This window comes from Bos javanicus, chromosome 5 (assembly GCF_032452875.1).
Source record: "Bos javanicus breed banteng chromosome 5, ARS-OSU_banteng_1.0, whole genome shotgun sequence".
Taxonomy (NCBI): domain Eukaryota; kingdom Metazoa; phylum Chordata; class Mammalia; order Artiodactyla; family Bovidae; genus Bos; species Bos javanicus.
The window spans coordinates 14,389,312-14,410,253 of NC_083872.1; positions in this window are offsets into that span (position 1 = coordinate 14,389,312).

Below are 20,942 nucleotides of genomic sequence, written 5' to 3' on the forward strand. Positions count from 1 at the left end.
GCCATTTTCTTCTCCAGGGGATCTTTCTGGTTCAAGGATCAAACCCATTGATCTATATTTCTGTCTTTGTGCCAGTACCATACTGACACCTTATCTTTGACAAAGGAGGCAAGAATATACAATGGATTAAAGACAATCCCTTTAACAAGTGGTGCTGGGAAAACTGGTCAACCATTTGTAAAAGAATGAAACTAGAATGCTTTCTAACACCATACACAAAAATAAACTCAAAATGGATTAAAGATCTAAACGTAAGACCAGAAACTATAAAACTCCTAGAGGAGAACATAGGCAAAACACTCTCCGACATACATCACAGCAGGATCCTCTATGACCCACCTTCAGAATATTGGAAATAAAAGCAAAAATAAACACATGGGACCTAATTAAACTTAAAAGCTTCTGCACAACAAAGGAAACTATAAGCAAGGTGAAAAGACAGCCTTCAGAATGGGAGAAAATGACAGCAAAGAAGCAACTGACAAAGAACTAATATACAAAATATAGTAATTACAAAATGTAATTATTAAATGTACTATTAAATGTATTATTAAATGTACTAATATACAAAAATATATAAGCAACTCCTGCAGCTCAATTCCAGAAAAATAAATGACCCAATCAAAAAATGGGCCAAAGTACTAAATAGACAATTCTCCAAATAAGACATGCAGATGGCTAACAAACACATGAAAAGATGCTCAACATCACTCATTATCAAAGAAATGCAAATCAAAATCACAATGAGGTACCATTTCACGCCAGTCAGAATGGCTGCAATCCAAAAGTCTACAAGCAACAAATGCTGGAGAGGGTCTGGAGAAAAGGGAACCCTCTTACACTATTGGTGGGAATGCAAACTAGTACAGCCACTATGGAGAACAGTGTGGAGATTCCTTAAAAAACTGGCAATAGAACTGCCTTATGACCCAGCAATCCCATTACTGGGCATACACACTGAGGAAACCAGAATAGAAAGAGACACGTGTACCCCACTGTTCATCGTAACACTGTTTATAATAGCCAGGACATGGAAGCAACCTAGATGTCCATCAGCAGAGGAATGGATAAGAAAGCTGTGGTACATATACACAATGGAGTATTACTCAGCCATTAAAAAGAATACATTTGAATCAGTTCTAATGAGGTGGATGAAACTGGAGCCTATTACACAGAGTGAAGTAAACCAGAAAGAAAAACACCAATACAGTATACTAATGCATATATATGGAATTTAGAAAGATGGTAACAACAACCCTGTATGCGAAGCAGCAAAAGAGGCATAGATGTAAAGAACAGTCTTTTGGACTCTGTGGGAGAGGGAGAGGGTGGGAGAATTTGGGAGAATGGCATTGAAACATGTATAATATCATATATGAAACGAATCACCAGTCCAAGTTCAATGCATGATACAGGATGCTTGGGGCTGGTGCACTGGGATGACTCAGAGAGATGGTACAGGGAGGGAGGTAGGAGGGGGGTTCGGGATGGGGAACACGTGTATACCTGTGGCGTATTCATGTTGATGTATGGCAAAACCAATACAATGATTGTAAAGTAATTAACCTCCAATTAAAATAAATAAATTTATATTTAAAAAAAAAAAAAAAGATCAAACCTGAGTGTCCTCCACTGCAGGAGGATGCTTTAGCACTGAGCCAAGACGTGTAAACACACATCAATAGACAGAACAATGTGGTGGGGCAGTTGTAACAAATACCTGGAATAAGAATGTGTGTCTGTTTGCTGGATAAAGTAGGCAGTGGATGTCACAGTTCAGGACATCCTCAGAGAAGGCTGAATAAAAAGGAGAGGTGATTTTCCAATGCCAAATCACCCACTTCTGCACACAGGATGATTAAAAGGCAAAGATCCACCTCCTAGGTAAATGCATATAAACAAATGTAATGGTATAGACTGGGAGGACTAGAATAGTTGCAGTTGTAGCCCAGAATAAGTCATCTACATTTTGGCATTTGGGACTGCTCAGGAAAATGTCAGACTCTTCACCAAGTCATTTTAAAATGAATTTTATCAGTTGGAAGATTTCATTCATGAGTGCAAACCACAGAGTAGCCTCTCCTTTTACTTTATTTTTAATGATTTTAATATGATTAATTTCTCACAGAAACTAAAACTGTCCCTGGAGGAAAAATCTATTAAGGGAATTGAAGGAAGCACAAATAGGAAAAGGAAATCACATTTGAAAAATTAGAGAAGATAAGTTAACATATTTAAGCAACCTATGAGAGCCAATTCCAACTAAAAGAACTACATAGAAAGTAGAGGAAACTGAACAGAAGATAATATTAAAAAAAATCAAGAAATTATTTTTAAAGTAAAACCCAAATCCTTAAATAAAATGATACATAGATGTGTATGTATATGTAAGTAAAGTGAATAAAATTGGAGCTTTGATGTATTAATATTGCATTTAAGAACAACTGTTAATAGACAATTCTGAATGCTTTTTAATTATTCTTCAGCTTTCATTCCCTTGAAATTAACTTTTTTCTTTTCATTTGAGACAATGATTTTGGAAGTGTCAAGATAATAAGTTCAATTGTGGCAAAACTTAACTGAAATAAATATTTTATTTTGAATTTTTTGGAAATATTTTAGATTCCTTTCACTGTTTATACATCACCAAATTAATTCCAGATTTACAAAGGGCAAAAGAATCATGTAATAATTGCACTATGGAAACTTCTGATTAGTCTGGAATCTAGTGTACACATTGGTACCATGGATGTAGAAGTCTGTTTAATATCAGAAGAAACTGAAAAATAAAAAGTTTAAACAAATTGTGTGGCACTCCTGAGCTTTTGTACCTGGACTATGCTGTGAGTTTCTTTTTATAAAATTCAAATGAAAAGTTGTTTCTTATGCATTTTTAGTTTAAAATTATATGCATGAATATGATCCTCAAGCCTAACTTTTTTATTGTAAATTTTAGATTGTTGAAAATGTAGAACTATTTTTCAAAAAGTATAAAAGCTTAAATAACCATATATCTAATGCCTGATTTTGGCTAGATACTGAGTTAGATCTGATGGATATAGATATAAATAAGCCATTATAGGAAACACCATGGAAAACTTACATCATTTGGAAATTGGTTTTGTCTCTGTTGAAATTTAATTAAAAATAATTACAATGCAACTCCATTTATTTGGACCCATCATATTACATACTACCCATCATTACTAAAATGGTAAAAGTTTCTGGGCTGGCAGTTATAGATATCTCAAAATGAAATAGGTTACTTTGAAAGATAACAGCCTGTACAATAGAAGTGAGGGGAAAGTGAATTCTATATTCATGTTATAAAGGGTTTCTGATATAATAACCACCCATACCTACAAAGAAAGACTCATGTTATACTGATGCAATTTTCATTGAATCTACCATGAAAATGATTAAAAACACCAGTTTTTCTATTTAGTCAATGTGTGTGGTTTTGTGTGTGTGTGTGTGTGTGTGTGAACAACAGCACAGAGTAATAATACATTATCTACCAAATAATATATAATTTTAGTTGAACATCTACCTAGTAATGGGCTTCCAGGTGGCGCTAAGTTAAGAACCCACCTGCCAATGCAAAAGATATAAGGGACTTGGGTTTGATCCCTGAACAGGAAGATCCCTGAAGAAAAGCATAGCAACCCACTCCAGGATTCTTGCTGGAGAATCCCATGGACAGAGGAAATTGTTGGGCTACAGTTCATAGGATCGCACAGAGTCAGACACGACTGAAGTGACTGAGCACCCACGCACTACTTGGTAATACCAAAGTTGGTATTAAATCAAGAAAATTAAAATTGTGGATTACAGGATGGTTCATGATATTTTTTGGAAAACTCTATTTTATGTTCATTTGTATGTCCTTCCCTTTCCCACCCAGTCCAAATTAAGTATATCACTTGTTTTTGTCTGTGCTCACTGACTATTTTATACATATACATTTTCTGTATAAGCATTGTGTTTTATTTGTTGCCTTTGTTTTTTCCCCACAAGAGTGTAATCTCTCTAAGGCCAGCATATGTACTGCTTGTTTATTTATCTTTTGCTCTTACCACATCCATGGGAAGTTTGCAGATGCTTAAAAAGCAGTTACTTGATCTCTAGGTTAAAGCAAATACAGGATGATATGTAGGACTTCCCTGGTGGCTCAGACGGTAAAGCCCCTGTCTACGATGCGGGAGACCTGGGTTCGATCCCTGGGTTGGGAAGATCCCTTGGAGAAGGAAATGGCAATCCACTCCAGTACTATTGCCTGGAAAATCCCATGGACAGAGGAGCCTGGTAGTCTACAGTCCATGGGGTCGCAAAGAGTCGAACACGACTTAGCGACTTCACGTTCACGTTCATGTAGGTTCTTACTGTGTGTTTGTTGCAGAAATGAGTATTTGTTTCTTCATAAACTACTCAAGATAAACTACTCAAGAATTAGATAATAATTAAAAAAAATGGAATGTTAAAATACGTTATTAAAAATAAAAAACTAACAAGCAACCAAAACCATATTAAGGATCATAAAATATATTTGAATATTCTTGATAAATTTAGAACATACTCTATTATAATTAGAAGAAAAGCCATGATCAATGTTCAAATAACATCAATGTTGCTGTTACAATGAAAAAGTAAACATGTCAAAAAATTAGTAAAATACACTCTGAAAAAAGTAGAAAATAGAGTTTTTTTAAAATCATAACAGATTACATATCTTTATTTTTTTAACTAGGGATTACTCAGATTTCAGTGAGAGAAATGGGAAAATGGCTTGCTGTTAAGCCTGAATTATGTTGACAGATAATCCATGGCAGAGGGTATTGTACTCTGGCATTAGTACAAGATGCTGTTGACAGTGCTAAAACAAGGGAGCTGAAGTTTCTCCAGCCTCAACACTGTAGACGTACAGGTTTGTGTCCGTGGTCAGTGGCTTCAGTCATGTCTGACACTTTGTTACCAAAGACTGTATGGACTGTAGCCTACCAGGCTCCTCTGTCCATGGGAATTCTCCAGGAAAGAATACTGTAATGGGTTGCCATGCTCTCCTCCAGAAATCTTCACGAGCTAGGGATCAAACCCATGTCTCTTAAGTCTCCTGCAAGTTTAAATTGAGAAAATTCAGGAGCTATAATTCTGCCCTCATGCCCGCTCTAAGACAATTGCTATTACTTCCTTATCCAGAGTGCCTTTCTTTCTGGTGATTAGGCCACCATATTTTTCCTAAAAGCACATTACAGTTTTTTGTGTTTGCCACCATATAGCCTCCATCTCAGTTGCTTTTCATTTTCACTTTTGTTGCCAAAAGAAAAAAATCTTCCTGGACATGACTGTTGCTGAATTGAAACAGGGAGAATAATTAAGAGGGGAAGTTGAGGGGTAAGAGTGAGGAGAACACAGACTAGCTGGAAATACCTAAAAAGTTACATCTGTCTTCAAAAGTAAATTTTTATTAAAGAATAAAAATAGTTTTTAAGAAATTGAAGTCAATAGTTTAACAACTATATACATTTTTAAATTTGGGGATTATTTATAATGTATGGAAATATCAAATTACTATGTTGAATACCAGGAACTAACATAGTGTTGTAGGTCAATTATACCTCAAAGAGCAAACAAACACAAACAAGTCATAGAAAAAGAGATCAGATTTGTGGTTATCAGAGGAAGAGTGGCAATTGGATACAGGTAGTCAAAGGTACAAATTTCCAGTTATAAGATAAATAAGTACTAGGGGCATATGTACAACATGATTAATATAATTAACACTATTGTATGTTATATATGAAAGTAAAGAGAGTAAATCCAGAGAGTTCTCAAGCTATATATTATATATATATATATATGACAGATATTCACTAATTTATTGTGATAATTATTTCATGATGTATTTTAAATCATTGTGTGATATCCCTTAAACTTGTATAATGCTGTATGTCATTTATATCAATAACACTGGAAGAAAAGATATATAAAAAATTAAATAAATTTTTTAGTCTCTATGAAAAAATTTTCTAAGAACAAGAAATACATGTTTACAATGGAAATTTTAAAACTTAACAAATATGTGTGCAGGTAGAACACAAATGTGGTAAAGAAAATATGATTAAAGAGTCACTATGAGTTGGCAGCCCACTCCAGTACTCTTGCCTGGAAAATCCCATGGATGGAGGAGCCTGGTAGGCTACAGTCCATGGGGTTGCAAAGAGTCGGACATGACTGAGCGACTTCACTTCACTTTCACTTTACGAGTTGACCATACCAAGCTCCTTGTGATTATTTCTCTGTTAAGAAAAAAAACCTCCTACTTTTCACACAACTGCTGCAAACCAAAGTAGAGTCGTAGCTCATGTTTCACAATTTGTGTTTCTGTGTTTCTGATTTTAATTTCTCTCATATCTTTTTCCTAAACAGATTTCCATGACCTCTACAAATTGAGGCTGATATGTGACCCACTTTTGCCTCCATATTTCTTTCTTCTCATAGATACCATCAGTGATACTAACCTGAGCCTTGCGATTCTACTCCAATATTACTTTGCTGAGTTATATATATGTGTGTGTGTGTGTGTGTATATATATATATATATATATATATATATATATATATATATATATAAATATAAAAGTTTCCTCACTTACTAAAAAAAAAAAAAATTCAAGAGTCATGAGTAGAAATAGATCATAGACCTCTAAAAGTATGCCCTACTCCATGTGCATATTTATAGCAAATGATCTGTAAAGTGCATATAGAAGAATTGTGCATCAGTACTTAAAACAAGGAATGAACATTTGCTAGACACAGAGTTAAGTGAACTACAGAATACTTATACTTCCCACTCCTCTCTCCTCCCACCAACAGAAAGGAACAATATGCAAGCTAAATAACTGGCAGACATCCCATGAAGTGGAGCAGTAAGAAAATTTTGCACCCTTTTTGGCAATATTATTACAGCTGAAAGAGCACCCAGGCATATACTCATATAGTAGAGAGTAAAATGATACTAAAAGGCTTTCAAAATTTTTCTGGTTTTGGTTAGCTGTCTTAGAACCAATTAATAACAAGAAGGGACATGAATTACTTCTGAAATTAATAATACCTTTGCCATGAGAGGGTTTCCCTGGTGGCTCAGAGGGTAAAGCTTCCTGGATCAGGAAGATCTCCTCGAGAAGGAAATAGCAACTCACTCCAGTACCCTTGCCTAGAAAATCCCATGGACGGAGAAGCCTGGTAGGCTACAGTCCATGGGGTTGCAAAGAATCAGACACGACTGAGAGACCTCACTTCACTTCACTTCACTTCACTTTGCCATGAGAAGCAAGCATTCTCTTAATCTATTGATAAAGCATTGCTTATGAATCCAAGAAAATCTGGGTTCAACTGATTTACTTTCTAGCTCTGTGATACTGCTCAGGTCATTTGCCTGTTTCTGAATATACTCTCATCAATGTAGAAAACCATATGGGAAGCAAAAGCAAAAAGAAACAAATGGGCATACATTAAACTAAAGATTTTCATAGTGAAGGAAACTATCAACAAAGTTAAAAAGCAACCTGTGGAATAGAGACTTTTACAGATCATGCATCCAATGATGCATTAATATTCAAAAGATGCAGAGAACTTATACAACCTAACAACAAAAAATAAATCCCAATTCAAAGATGGACAGAAGGCTCAAATAGACATTTTTCGAGAGAAGATATGCAGATGGTCAACAGGCAACTGAAAAGAAGCTCAGCATCACTAATCATTAGAGAAATACATGTCAAAACCACAATGAGATGCCAATTTACAGGTCAGAATGGCTATCATAAAAATGACAACCAATAACAAGTGTTGTCAAGGATGTGGAGAAAATGGACTCCTCATGCACTGTTTGTGGGATTGTAAACTGCTTCTAAAGAAATTTGGGAGAATGACATTGAAACATGTAAAATATCATATAAGAAACGAGTTGCCAGTCCAGGTTCGATGCACGATACTGGATGCTTGGGGCTAGTGCACTGGGACGACCCAGAGGGATGGTATGGGGAGGGAGGAGGGAGGAGGGTTCAGGATGGGGACCACATGTATACCTGTGGTGGATTCATTTCGATATTTGGCAAAACTAATACAATTATGTAAAGTTTAAAAATAAACTTAAATTAAAAAAAAAGAAAAAGAAATAGTATGGGTATTCATCCAAAAGTTAAAAGAAGAACAATACAATCCAGCAATTTCATTTCTGAGTATTTATCTGGAGAAAATGAAAAAAAAAAAAAAAAACACGCTAATTTGAAAAGATTAATACACATCAGTGTTATCAGTATTCATTGTGGCATTATTTACAATAGCCAGTGTATGAAAGCAACTTAAGTACTCATTGATAGATGAATGGCTAAAGAATATGGTGCGTGCACACACACACACACACACACAGAGGAATATTAGTCACCCTTGAAAAATGAAACCCTGGCATTTATGACATCATGGATGGATCTAAGAGGTATTATGCTAAGTTAAACAAGGCAGAAGTTGAACGGTTCTATGAAGGCCTATAAGACCTAGAACTAACGCCCAAAAAAGATGTCCTTTTCATTATAAGGAATGCAAAACTAGGAAGTCAAGAAACACCTGGAGTAACAGGGAAATTTGGCCTTGGAGTACAGAATGAAGCAGGGCAAAGGAGAATAGAGTTCTGCCAAGAGAACACACTGGTCATAGCAAACACCCTCTTCCAACAACACAAGAGAAGACTCTACACATGGACATCACCAGATGGTTGACACCAAAATCAGATCGATTATATTCTTTGCAGCCAAAGATGGAGAAGCTCTATACAGTCAGCAAAAACAAAACCGGGAGCAGACTGTGAATTGAACATGAACTCCTTATTGCCAAACTCAAACTGAAATTGAAGAAAGTGGAGAAAACCACTAGACCATTCAGGTATGACCTAAATCAAATCCCTAATGATGATACAGTGGAAGTGAGAAATAGATTTAAGGGACTAGATCTGATAGAGTGCCTAATGAACTATGGACGGAGGTTCATGACATTGTACAGGAGACAGGAATCAAGATCATCCCCAAGAAAAAGAAATGCAAAAAAGCAAAATGGCTGTCTAAAGAGGCCTTACAAATAGCTGTGAAAAGAAGGGATGTGAAATGCACAGGAGAAAAGGAAAGATATGCCCATTTGAATGCAGAGTTCCAAAGAATAGCAAGGATAGATAAGAAAGCCCTCCTCAGCAAACAATGCAAAGAAATAGAGGAAAACAATAGAATGGGAAAGACTAGAGATCTCTTCAAGAAAATTAGAGATACCAAGGCAATATGCAAAGAAGGGCTCAATAAAAGACAGAAATGGTAGGGACCTAACAGAAGCAGAAGATATTAAGAAGAGGTGGCAAGAATACACAGAAGAACTGCACAAAAATGATCTTCATGACCCAGATAATCATGATGGTGTGATCATACACCTACAGCCAGACATCCTGGAATGTGAAGTCAAGTAGGCCTTAGAAAGCATCACTACGAACAAAGCTAGTGGAGGAGATGGAATTCTAGTTGAGCTATTTCAAATCCTGAAAGAAGACTCTGTGAAAGTGCTGCACTCAATATGCCAGCAAATTTGAAAAACTCAGCAGTGGCCACAGGACTGGAAAAGGTCAGTTTTCATTCCAATCCCAAAGAAAGGCAATGCTAAAGAATGCTCAAACTACCACACAATTGCACTCTTCTCACACGCTAGTAAAGTAATGCTTAAAATTCTCCAAGCCAGGCTTCAGCAATACGTGAATCTTGAATTTCCAGATGTTCAAACTGATTTTAGAAAATATACAGGAACCAGAGGTCAAATTGCCAACATCCCCTGGATCATGGAAAAAGCAAGAGAGTTCCAGAAAAACATCTGTTTCTGCTTTATTGACTATGCCTAGGCCTTTGATAGTGTGGATCAAAATAAAATGTGAAAAATTCTTCAGGAGATGGGACTAAAAGACCAACTGACCTGCCTCTTGAGAGACCTGTATGAAGGTTAGGAAGCAACAGTTAGAACTGGACATGGAACAACAGACTGGTTCCAAATAGGAAAGGAGTATGTCAAGGCTGTATATTGTGACCCTGCTTATTTAACTTATATGCAGAGTACATCATGAGAAATGCTGGGCTGGAAGAAGCACAAGCTGGAACAAAGACTGCTGTGAGAAATATCAATAACCTCACATATGCAGATGATACCACCCTTATGGCAGAAAGTGAAGAACTAAAGAGCCTCTTGATGAAAATGAAAGAGGAGAGTGAAAAAGTTGGCTTAAAGCTCTACATTCAGAAAACGAAGATCATGGCATCTGGTCCCATCACTTCATGGCAAATAGATGGGGAAACAGTGGAAACAGTATCAGACTTTATTTTGGGGGACTCCAAAATCACTGCAGATGGTGATTGCAGCCATGAAATTAAAAGATGCTTACTCCTTGGAAGGAAAGTTATGACCAACCTAGGAAGCATATTAAATAGCAGAGACACTACTTAGCCAACAAAGGTCCTTCTAGTCAAGGCTATGGTTTTTCTGGTGGTCATGTATGGATGTGAGAGTTGGACTATAAAGAAAACTGAGCACTGAAAAATTGATGGTTTTGAGCTGTGGTGTTGGAGAAGATTCTTGAGAGTCCCTTGGACTGCAAGGAGATCCATCCAGTCCATTCTAAAGGAGATCAGTCCTGTATGTTCGTTGAAAGGACTCATGTTGAAGCTTAAACTCCAATACTTTGGCCACATGATGCAAAGAGCTGAGTCTACTGAAAAGACCCTGATGCTGGGAAAGATTGAGGGCAGGAAGAGAAGGGGATGGCAGAGGATGAGATGGTTGGATGGCATCACCGTCTCGATGGACATGGGTTTGGGTGGACTCGGGGAGTTGGTGATGCATAGGGAGGCCTGGCATGGTGTGTTTCATGAAGTTGCAAAGAGTTGGACATGACTCAGTGACTAACTGAACTAAAAGAAGGCAGATATAGAAAGACAAATACCTATTGATCTCACAATTTGGCATTTTAAAAATGATAACAAACAAAAAAATAAAATGAAAACATCCATAGTTATAGAGAATGAACAAATAGGTGGTTGCCAGAGGGGAAATGTGTTAGAATGGTGAAGTAGATATAGTGTGTTAATAAGTACAAGCTTCCAGTTATACAATAAATAAGCCATTAAAATGTAATACACAGCATAATGAATATTATCAATAATATTGTTGTTTTCATAACTTTGAATTGAAACAGAAGATTTTCAGATTTGCTGTGGTGACCTTTCCATAATGTATAAAATGTCAAATCAGAATAGTAGTATACTTGAATCTAATGTAATATTTTATCTCAATTATATATCAACAAAAAGGAAAGCAATATGACTTTAAAATTATATATGTTAAATACTTGGGTTAATTACATATCCTTAGACCACTGTTTCTCAAAGTTGGAACTATTGACAGTTTCGGTCAAATAACTCTCTTTTGATCTGCAGTATTTATTGTAGGCTTCCCAGGTTGCTCAGTGGTGAAGAATCCACCTGCGATCCAGGAAATGCAAGAGATGTGGAATCGTTGTTTAGTAGCATCAGTGGCTGCTACCCACTACATGCCCATAGCACCCATTCTCCCCAGTTGTGGCAATCAAAAATATCTCTAGACATTGCCAAATATCCCTTGAGCAGCAAAACTACCCTCCATTGAGAGTCATTGTTTTAGAGTAAAGAACTCAGATCAGTTTTGGTGAAATGCAAAAGACAGATATCAAGTGAAAAGATTAGAAATTTCTTTTTTCAGACACCAACATTCATGGCATTTTAGAATGATAGGGTTACACTTGAAAATTGTTGAGTTTATTCAGTACAACTTCTAATTTGATAATGGAATCACCTGTACCTATAGCCTACAGATGTTACATCTCAACTTCTTGAGAAATTTTGAAGCTAGGCTAGCTTTATTCCTCCCCCCCCCCTACTTTTATTCCAAATCTAGAACTTAGGAAATGACCAGGCATTGCCATTAGGATAATTCAACAATGGAAGTGTTGTATTGTCTTGTATTGGAATCATACAGAGTCTGAGGGGACATCTCAGTAGAAGGTTGGATGGAAGGCCTTCCTGCATTTTATCAAATTTCTCCATTAGATAAAATGACGAAACTCCAAGTATAATTTTGTTCATATAATAATAAAGAATAGTGATTTTATTGCTTACATATGCAGTTATTAATATGAAGTAGCCAAGTTGTTGCCTACCAGCCACTTATATAGAAAGATGTTGAGTCCTTGTGCTTACTTCAGCCAGGCTGGATGGTACCTTTCACTTGACAGGCAGCTTGCCATGACTCACTCAACACTTCCATAAGTTCAATAAATACAACCAAGTGAAAATTGGTAAGAAAGAAAGTGTGCGTATGGTCTCCAGATGCAATTTTGCTACTATAGAACCACTAATATAATCCAGGCTCAGTCAGTTTAACCTGGAAGACACCCAGACAATATGGAAACACTGACTTTGTTAACAGGTAGAATCAGCCCAGAGTCTCTGAAACCTTACCACACACAGAAGATTTCTACTTAACAGAAATCATTGATCTTACTATTATGTTCTTAGAGATTCTGGGATCACACGAGCACTAGTTTTCTTGTCATTTTTCAGCAAGTTCCATGATCCATCACAGTTAAATAGGAAACTTATCAAGTAGCTGCAATAAACCTGTGAAAAGCTAATTCATCAGTAGTCTCAAACGTCACTTATCAATCAAGTACACACTTACTGTCCACAGGGTTTTACCCTCCAAATTCATATATAAATTCTCCTGTAGATAATTTTCACTGTTATATTACATGTAGCTATAGATACAAATATATAGATAAAAATACATAAATGCAGATGGTGGCTCAGAGGTTAAAGCGTCTGCCTGCAATGCAGGAGACCTAAGTTCGATCCCTGGGTCGGGAAGATCCCCTGTAGAAGGAAATGGCAACCCACTCCAGTATTCTTGCCTGGAGAATCCCATGGATGGAGGAGCCTGGTGGGCTACAGTCCACGGGGTCGCAAAGAGTCGGACACGACTGAGCGACTTACTTCACTTACTTCACTTCATACATGTTCCTATAGATACTTATCTTAATAGATAAATAGATTTAGAAAGAAATGTCAGGGAAATACATTTTGCAAAAATTGATTTATTTTGTTGTGTTATGAATAAAATCTATTAATTAATGAAGGAACACCATGAAAATTAATAAGCTTAGTAAGAAAGACTCAAGTAGGATTAATTACTCCCAGACGTGATAAAAGGGATGATTTGAATAAAGTTTTCTCCAGTTGAAACCAACTAATAAAACCCCAAATATTGAGGATTACTTAAGCAAATAATTTGGTAAATTATTGGGACTTGCTATCTTTGACCCAGGTAATTAGGAAGGACGTTTCTTTAGATATATGATGAAACAGTAGAAAAGAAACATGTAACTTCTCATTTTTAACATTTATGTAATGTAAATAGAACAATGAAATAAAAATCACAGGTATTGTCATATCTGCTTTTGTAACATCAAGATGTATTAATTATTCTTTTTTGTTAATTAAAAAAATTGATTTCTACTTTTCCATCAAACTATTTTTTTAAATTTTATTTTATTTTTTAACTTTACTATTTTATAAACAACTTTATATGTTGCCTAGTTACAGGGACCTTTCCATAGTGCTTTGTGGAGGGACACATGTACACCCCTGACTGATTCATGTCAATATATGGCCAAAAAAAACAACTCCACAATATTGTGAATAGACTCCAATTAAAAATTAATTAATTAATTAAAAAATAAATTCTTACTTCCTCTCCATTTTCCTCAGTTTTAATACACCAAAAAACAAAAGAATCTAATAGATGTATTCATGGGTAGTGCATTCTGTTTTAGTAAATCATGTGCATACACTATAAACTGAATTAATGAAGGAACCTTATTTTTAAAAATAAGAACAAGGAAAGCTTTCAAACAGTTTGAGTCATAGGGAAAATTGCAAGATTTTCCTTTGTTTTATGTTCTGTGCCCACTCATGAAAGTTAATTCCCAGATATGAATGTTCCTGGGTACAAGAAGCATCAAGTGTATGGATAGAAGAGAATCAATACATAACTATTATAAGGAGGCAGTTCAAAATGCCTCTAGTAACTATGGATATTGTACGTTCTTACATGAAATTGTATTATTTTCCTACTAAGATAGGAGGACTCACTATATGAATCCACTTCATGGAGTAGCATAAAGCTGCCTACTGGTTAATCCATAAGAAAACTCTGTGTGATATTTAAGCATTTCCAGAGTTGCCATGGTGAAGCTAAGAGGCAGACAGAAAATCAATCCCAGAGTAAAAATTGTACCTTTAATGTTTTTATTCTTGAATGTGCTCTGAACACCTCTCGATTTTTCTAATAGAACTATTTATATTAATTAGGATAATCAATATGCCAGGCACAGTCCATTTACATCTCATATATTCTTCCTAAAAATACTTAAAAATTGTTTGTTATCCATATTTTAGAAGAATAGAACTTGTCACCAGCTAATGTAGAGCTAATTTCAAATTCAACTTCCTTAAACTACAAATTTCAGGTTCTTTTCAAAATACTAGAGACTTTTTATTATGTATTGGAAAAATATGGTTTTGTGCATATAGGTTACATAAAATATATCAATAATATTAATATTAATGTTTGATGACATTTCTAAGAATGACCTCAGTATTTTACACATACTGGAATAGTAATATGTCTCTCTCTATATATATATATATATATATATACACATATATATATACATATTTGTCATAATTTAAATAGTGGAAATAGGAAGAACTAGGAATATAAAGACAGTAATTAGTATTATTTCTGTCCTTACTGAGGTGATAAGTATCATTTCTATATTATTATAATCAAATTAATTTAACAACAGCTTTCTAACAGATTTCTCCTCATGATGTCAATATTAACCTCATGATATGATATTGTTAGTTTTTCCAATAACTAGTTTTTCTCTTTAGTTTCTCTTTACTTTTTCCCTAAACAGAATTTTAGAGTTTATGTATTTTTAAGGTTCATTATTTTATGCAAGGAAACTAATTGTTGTCAGGGATTGGGGGGATATTACAAACTTACTGACAGAAGTAAAGAACCTTGGAAGAACTGAGATTTAGATAAAAAATTTAACTTGTAAGTTCTTACAAAAATAAAAATCAAATATAACGTTTTGACGTTTTTTCCCTTATCACTGAAAATAGGAATTATTACTTTCAAGAATGAATGTAAAGAGTTACTGTGGTTTATAAAACCAAGAACATTTATTATAACACAATTTTTGGAGGTCACAAAGGATAGGACATGACTGAGCAACTAAACACACACACATATAATTGAGGAATATTTATCTGTAATTTATAGTCATCTAAAAACTCTGTAATTTCAATTGCAAGGTATCACTTTACCTTGGTAACTACTGTGAAAGTGAAGTTGCTCAGTCGTGTCCAACTCTTTGTGACCCCATGGACTGTAGCCTACGAGGCTCCTCCATCCATGGAATTTTCTAGGCAAGTGTACTGGAGTGGATTGCCATTTTCTTCTCCAGGGGATCTTTCCCTCCCAGGGATCAAACCCAGCCCTCCCGCATTGCAAGCAGACGCCTTTACCATCTGAGTCACCAGAGAAGCTCATGATAACTACTACTCTTAACCACAAATATTTTTTTATGTAGAGAAGTTGTTACAGTTAGGAGTAATTTTGATTTCTAACAATTATTTTAGGAGTTTTTGCCTGCTAAAGCTTTATGCAGTCTCTCAATCTTTTCTACTGTCCTACTTTTTTATTGTTAGATCAGTGAAGTTTAGAATGAAAGTCAGAAACAATTATCATAGTGTTTGTGTACTATATTTGTAGTTTCTGAAACTAGAAGCTATGCTACCAATAAATCCAAAGTTAAGTAACAATCTGATTCCCAGGAGTCAACCTTGATAAGACCCAGCATACTGACTGTAGCAACTATAGCAATTATCAGAACCTGCGGCCCACCACAAATCAATTTGCACTTAGTAAGACGCAAATGGTTCTCTCCTCACTTTTGCCAGCAGGCATAAGAAGGAATGTACTTTTAAGGGAAAAGCAAAATGAATAAAGCAAAATAATAGTACATATTAATTTCTACTGTAATCTATTCATAAATTCCAGTAAATGTTACAATAAAAATAAAAAAGAGAAAAATGAACTCATAATCAAAACAAATAAATGCAGAACCACTGGTGACTCGGATATTGGGATTAACAGATCATGATCTATAAGAAAAAATAAACAATAATGAATGGACAGATGAGGAATGTATTCAGAGAATTGAAAACTATAAAACAATCATTTTAGGGCAGTGAAAATGAGAGTAAATGATGGATATATATTTTTATGAAAGTAAAACTGGTAGTCACTCATACATGTCTGACTCTTTGTGACTCCATGGACTGTAGCCTGCCAGACTCCTCTGTCTATGGAATTCTCCAGGCAACAATATTGAAGTGGGTAGCCATTCCCTTCTCCAGGGGATCTTCCCAACCTAGGGATTGAACCTGAATCTCCTGCATTGCAGGCAGATTCTTAACCATCTGAGCCATCAGGGAAACTGATATATATCACTATACATTTGTTCAAACTCATAGAACATGTGGCATTGAGAGTGAACTGAAAGGTAAAATGTGGGCTTTGAGTGATTATGATATGTCCATGTAGGTTCATCTTTGGTAAGAAATGTATGGTTCTGGTGACTATGTTGATAAATGGGAAACTCTATACATGTGTAGGGGCAGGCATATATCAGAAATCTTTGAACCAATTCCTGCTCAGTTTTGTTGTAACCTAAAACTGCTTTTCAAAAACATCTCCAAAAAGTCTCATGGGAAAAAAATGCACAAAAGCAAAATGGCTGTATGGGGAGACCTTACAAATAGCTGTGAAAAGAAGAGAAGCGAAAAGCAAAGGATAAAAGGAAAGATAAAAGCATCTGAATGCAGAGTTCCAAAGATTAGCAAGGAGAGATAAGAAAGCCTTCCTCAGCGATCAATGCAAAGAAATAGAGGAAAACAACAGAATGGGAAAGACTAGAGAGCTCTTCAAGAAAATTAGAAATATCAAGAGAACATTTCATCCAAAGATGGGCTCGATAAAGGACAGAAATGGTATGGACCTAACAGAAGAAGAAGTATTAAGAAGAGGTGGAAAGAATACACAGAAGAATTGTGCAAAAAAGATCTTCATGACCCAGAAAATCACGATGGTGTGATCACTCACCTAGAGCCAAACATCCTGGAATGTGAAATAAAGTGGGCCTTAGGAAGCATCTCTACAAACAAAGCTAGTGGAGGTGATGGAATTCCAGTTGAGCTATTTCAAATCCTAAAAGATGATGCTGTGAAAGTGCTGCACTCAATATGCCACCAAACTTGGAAAACTCAGCAGTGGTCACAGGACAGGAAAAAGTCAGTTTTCATTCCAATCCTAAAGAAAGGCAATGCCAAAGAATGCTCAAACTCCTACACAATTGCACTCCTCTCACATGCTAGTAAAGTAATGCTCAAAATTCTCCAAGCCAGGCTTCAACATTACGTGAACCCTGAAATTCCAGATGTTCAAGCTGGATTTAGAAAAGGCAGAGAAAACAGAGATCAAATTGCCAACATCTTCTGGATCATCAAAAAGCAAGAGAGTTCCAAAAAACATCTATTTCTGCTTTATTGACTATGCCAAAGCCTTTGGCTGTGTAGATCACAACAAACTGGAAAATTCTTCAAGACATGGGAATACCAGACCACCTGACCTGCCTCTTGAGTAATCTGTATGCAGGTCAAGAAGCAACAGTTAGAACTGGACATAGAACAAGAGACTTGTTCCAAATAGGGAAACGAATACGTCAAGGCTGTATACTGATACCCTCCTTATTTAACTTATATACAGAGTACATCATAAGAAACGCTGGGCTGGATGAAATACAAGCTGGAATCAAGATTGCCTGGAGAAATATCAATAACCTCAGATATGCAGATGACACCACCCTTATGGTAGAAAGTGAAGAGGAACTAAAGAGCCTCTTGATGAAATTGAAAGAGGAGAATGAAAAAGTTGGCTTAAACTCAACATTCAGAAAACTAAGATCATGGCATCTGGTCCCATCACTTCATAGCAAATAGATGGGGAAACAGTGACAGACTATTTTGGGGGCTCCAAAATCACTGAAGATAGTGACTGCAGCCATGAAATTGAAAGAGGTTTGTTCCTTGGACGAAAAGTTATGACCAACCTAGATAGCATATTGAAAAGCAGAGACATTTCTTTGTCAACAGGGATCTGTCTAGTCAAAGCTTTGGTTTTTCCAGTAGTCATGTATGGATGTGAGAGTTGAACTCTAAAGAAAGCTGAGTGCTGAAGAACTGATGCTTTTGAACTGTGGTGTTGGAGAAGACTCTTGAGAGTTCCTTGGCCTGCAAGGAGATCCATATCAGTCCATCCTAAAGGAGATCAGTCCTGGGTGTTCATTGGAAGGACTCATGTTGAAGCTGAAACTCTAGTACTTTGGCCACCTGATGTGAAGAGCTGACTCATTGGAAAAGAGCCTGATGCTGGGAAAGATTGAGGGCAGGAGGAGAAGGAGACAAAAGAGGAATGAGATGGTTGGGTGCATCACCGACTCAATGGACATGAGTTTGGGTGGACACTGGCAGTTGGTGATGGACAGGGAGGCCTGGCATGCTGCATGCCACAGAGTTGCAAAGAGTTGGACACGACTGAGACTGAACGGAACTGAATTGATAAGACTATTAAATTTGACTTTATCATTATTCAGATTCCCTGTAGCTCTAGTAATTTTCTTTGCACTACAGTCTGTTTTTTTTAGATATTACTATAGCCACTTTTAAAGAAAATTAATGTTTTCATGGAATGTCTTATTACATGTTTTACTTTCAATCTTCCTATATTGTTGAATATGAGGTGTGTTTTCAATTGCCAAGTCATGTCCTACTCTTTGTGACCCCATGGACTGCAGCTCATCAGGCTCCCCTGTCCTTCACTAACTCCCAGAATTTGCTTATAGAAAAAAAAAAAAAGAATTTGCTTATAGAGAGGGTGATGCTATCTTTTCTCATATTCATATAATTTGGCCATTTTTAAAATCTACTTTATCAATCTTTTTTTCATGATGTTTAAATTTAATGGGGTAGTTTAATATTAAAACATATACATCAGTTATTTCTGAGATTTGACAGATAAAATAAATTATATTCAAAAATTCAGTGACTTGCCCAAAATGATAAAGACAGGATCAAATTTTGACATGATCAATAACTTCTGACTTGAGTTCAAGTACAATAATTTCTAGTTTCTTCTTATACATTATACTTAACACTGGTATTAATACGAATCTTAGGATTCTACAAAAATATACAGTTGATATATAATTATTCTCACACTAGTATATAAGCACAGTTAAAAATCAAGACCAACAGTTTCTGAGTCATTTTTAGTCTCTAAATTTTAATTCTTTTGTATAATGTTAGACATAACTTTCACATTGATCTTACAGAGGATGACATTTGAGTTCAAATCCTTTCTAAGGATTGCTTAAATTAGTATTTCTGAAAACTAGTATTTATAGGGTGTAGGTGATTTCTTTTCCATCTTGTAGAAGCAGGTTTCTGTAATTTTAATACCTTTTTCAAAGGTGTACTTTTATCATTATTTTAATTGAGGTTTGAGTCCCATGATAACTGTACTATGACTTTTAAAACCAACCATAATATTTTACCTTAGCTTTCAAAGTTTACTACCACAAGGTGACAGCAAATATCAGGTGTTTAAGAGCAAAAATGCTTAGTTACAAAACCCCAGGAAAATGTAGTTCATACTTTTAAAAAAATTGTATGAATCAAATCTGTATAGCACATAAAATACATCTACTAGAGACATAATGACAAATATAATGGCAATGTGTTATGCTGGAGATAAAATACTTTGAAATGGGCCTGCAGTCCTATGTTATTTTCTAAGTTTAAACCAAATTTGTAAAATTGATATAGACATTTCGGCTCTCAAAGTTAAATGTATTCTTCATTAGGAAAATTATCTTCCCTCTACCCATTATAGTAGCACAATTTAGAAAATGAATCATAACATTACATTTTGAAAATTGGATAAGCTCTGTTAACTGGAAAATAAGTTGATTTAACTTTATAAATCCAATAGGTACAAACATTTTAACTGAAGAGTTTAGATATTTAAATTATTAAAGACACTGTTTTCAGTTTAAAAATAAGCAATAATTTTCCTTAATGCATAATGAAAATAATTATACATATGTAGCTTGTCTGTACATCTTAGTAGGAATGCATAATGAAAATAATTAGACATATGTAGCTGGTCTGTACATCTCCTCTCTAGAAAGTATATAGAATGGTTTAGAAAATAAATAGAATATCTGTGAGTTACCAAAAATACAGATTAGAATCACGACATTTATGATTTTTCTTAAAATATATAAAATGTTGTGTTAACAAACTGCTTATTGGATTAGAAATAGGAGGCTACATAATATAGTGGCTAAAACTGCAATTTTTAGAATCAGACTGCCTGAGTTCAAGTTACTGTTCCTCTATTCACTCTGTCTGTGACCTTTGATTACTTACTTAATTTTTCTGTGTCTGTTTCCCCATCCATGGCATGCATTTAAAATTGTAGAATAAATTCTGAATTATTATTTCTGTATTCTATTCCATGTTCTATATTCTAAGTTATAGTACAATAATTTTTATCTCACAAGGCTATTGAAGTATTTAAACAGAGAGAATACACACATTCACTTACCATGCTCCTCACAGTTTGTAAACTCTGTA